At 57.7% G+C, this 2303-nt stretch overlaps 1 protein-coding gene across 1 annotated transcript in view; it reads right to left on the reverse strand.

Moving 5' to 3' along the window:
• LOC113204392 (uncharacterized) overlaps nucleotides 1–2303 on the reverse strand; it is an 18024-nt gene that overhangs the window by 13607 nt on the left and 2114 nt on the right. Inside the window, exon 3 of the mRNA XM_052269366.1 lies at nucleotides 1934–2026. The gene's annotated coding sequence lies outside the window, so the exon portion shown is untranslated. The remainder of the gene's footprint in view (nucleotides 1–1933; nucleotides 2027–2303) is intronic.

Genomic DNA, 2303 nt, shown 5'->3' on the forward strand with positions numbered 1-2303 from the left:
CACACACACACACACACACACATATACTGATATTAACGGGCTAACGAAATTGTTTTCAATTTTTGCCCGAGCGCGGCACGCGCGGCACCCCTGCACCTTACACTCTCGCGCTAGCCAGTGAGCCATGTTTGTATTTCTTCTGTGGGGACGGGGAGAGAAGCCGCACCGTGCTAATTTGCCTGCTTAGCAGGCGTTTTGTTGTCAAACCGCCTGCTTAATCTCGTTGTAAACATCCTACATTCTCGGTGCTGGACCTTCCTTCAGTGCAGTGCCGTGCCGCTGTACCCGGCTGTACACGTCGCCTTGGGCACACCGAGCAGGTGGTCAACAACACTCGCAACACTCCTCCAGGTGGTCTCCGTCCCAACAGCCTCCTGCTTATCTCGCCGATTACGACCAGGTCAATAAAGCTCCTTTGTACGCTTTTGTGTAGCAGGTTCAGCACGAAGAAAAATACTTTAGGTGTTGTAACTAAACTGGTGTTCAGTCTTCCCCCTAACTTACAGTCATATATAACTCGGGGGGGGGGGGGGGGACTGTACACCATTATAGTTGCAACAGACATTTTTCTTTTCGGCGGTGGTGACCAAACGTTGCTCTTAATGAGGAGAAGTTTTCAGTGCTACCCGAATGCTTTTTCCGGGTCGTCGAAATCGGAGGTTTGCACCTGAAAAGGATCCCTTGTAAGCGCCTTATCACCTACTGCCACAATTGAATCTGAGTCCCTCCCCGCCCCCTGCCACCCTCTCCTCGCCGCTGGACCAGCTGGACCCTGCAGCGCCCTCATGTAGACAGGGACCCCCATCCCTCTGCACGGTCCATTTCACGGGAAGGCGCGGCCCGCCATACCCGCCCAGGCCCCAGAGACCGGCCGGACTTGCCATGGTCACCAGCACCAGCAACGCGCCAGCACCTTCAAAACTCGCCCGCCCAGTCCGCGCCGCCCGTCTGGTTGCCCCTCGCCTGCGGCTGTACCGGCTGCCTGGGTGCGCGCAGCCGCCCGGACCCGCAACCGACATCAGGCGGCACGGACCAGGCCGGGTTGGTTGGGCACGGAGGATCACTGCGCACTGTACGGCTGAAATCTTGTTCCCCGAACCCCTTTTACCTAAATTGAACACTACGCTGTGGGCCGCCGAGGCGAGCCCTGCCGGACCGAGTAGTGGCCCACAGGGCAGGTCACCCCAACAACGGGGCCCCCCTCCCCCCCCCCTTTTCTCCGTCTCTTTATATGTCTCTCTCTCTTATTACCACGGGTTGTGTTCGTGCACCAAAACAGATCGGGTAAAACACCAGAACGTTAGGGGGCAGACTGAACACCATATTAGTCACAACAAGCAATCGTTTTTGGTCAAACATTTTTCTCCGTGCACCGTACACCCACACTGATTGCAATTCAAGAAAGTGCACAAGCCGAGCACATTCTTCGGGTGACTTTCAGCAATTTTATTAAGGTGAGCAATTTCTGAGCTGAGATGAAAACAATCATAAACAAAAACAAAGACGTTGCTAAGCCTTTCATACTGGGTTGCTGTTGCTACCTATCCATTTTTCCGACCGTCCGCTGTCTATTCGTCGTCCATGCGCCATCTTAATCTGACGGCTCCCCGACCATCGCGGCGCCAACCCCTCCGCCCGGAGGTGGCCCCCGGGAGACGCAGGCCGCTGCCGCAATGTGGCACTGCACTGTCCTGGCCCCGCCCACCCCGCCACTTTACGTCTGTCCCCCGAGCCGCTCCCAGGGGCCTCGTCCCCACGGCCTTGGGGTTGGGGCGGGCGGGGCAGTGGCAGAGAAGGGCCTCCTCTAGTTCGACGCGCCGGCTAAGGGCGGCTCCAGTTTGCAGGGGATTTGCAGGGCGCAGGACGTCACAGCGCGGCCCTCTATGAGAGAGAGGGGGGGGGGGGTATAGGCTGTAGCCTTAGCCTTACTCACATGGGATGGCGAGCACGGCGTCCTGCAGCTCAGGGCCGAACGGATCCCGGGAAAAGTATTCGATGGCGCAGCACTGCAGCTCCGTCTCTTCGGCTGTAGGAAAAAAAGATGTGGTTGAGAAGCAGAACACAGGGGTCGGGAGTTCGGGTGGGGTGGGGTAAGGGGGATGGGAGCAAAGGGAAGAAACGTCATGGATGCAAAAAGGCAGCCCCTTCCTGCCGCCTTTTCGCTTAAGTTTCTGTTGCTGTGCTTTCCGGTGAGCGTGGCGGTCGGTCGTGGGCGGTCACCGCGTCCCTCCTCGTCTGCGCGACGAGTTCTTCTTTACGAGGTTTGGTCCAGTTTTGTTTGTCCGCACAATACCCCCCCCCCC

This window comes from Frankliniella occidentalis, unplaced genomic scaffold (genome assembly GCF_000697945.3).
Source record: "Frankliniella occidentalis isolate FOCC.00 unplaced genomic scaffold, Focc_3.1 Scaffold90, whole genome shotgun sequence".
Classification (NCBI taxonomy): domain Eukaryota; kingdom Metazoa; phylum Arthropoda; class Insecta; order Thysanoptera; family Thripidae; genus Frankliniella; species Frankliniella occidentalis.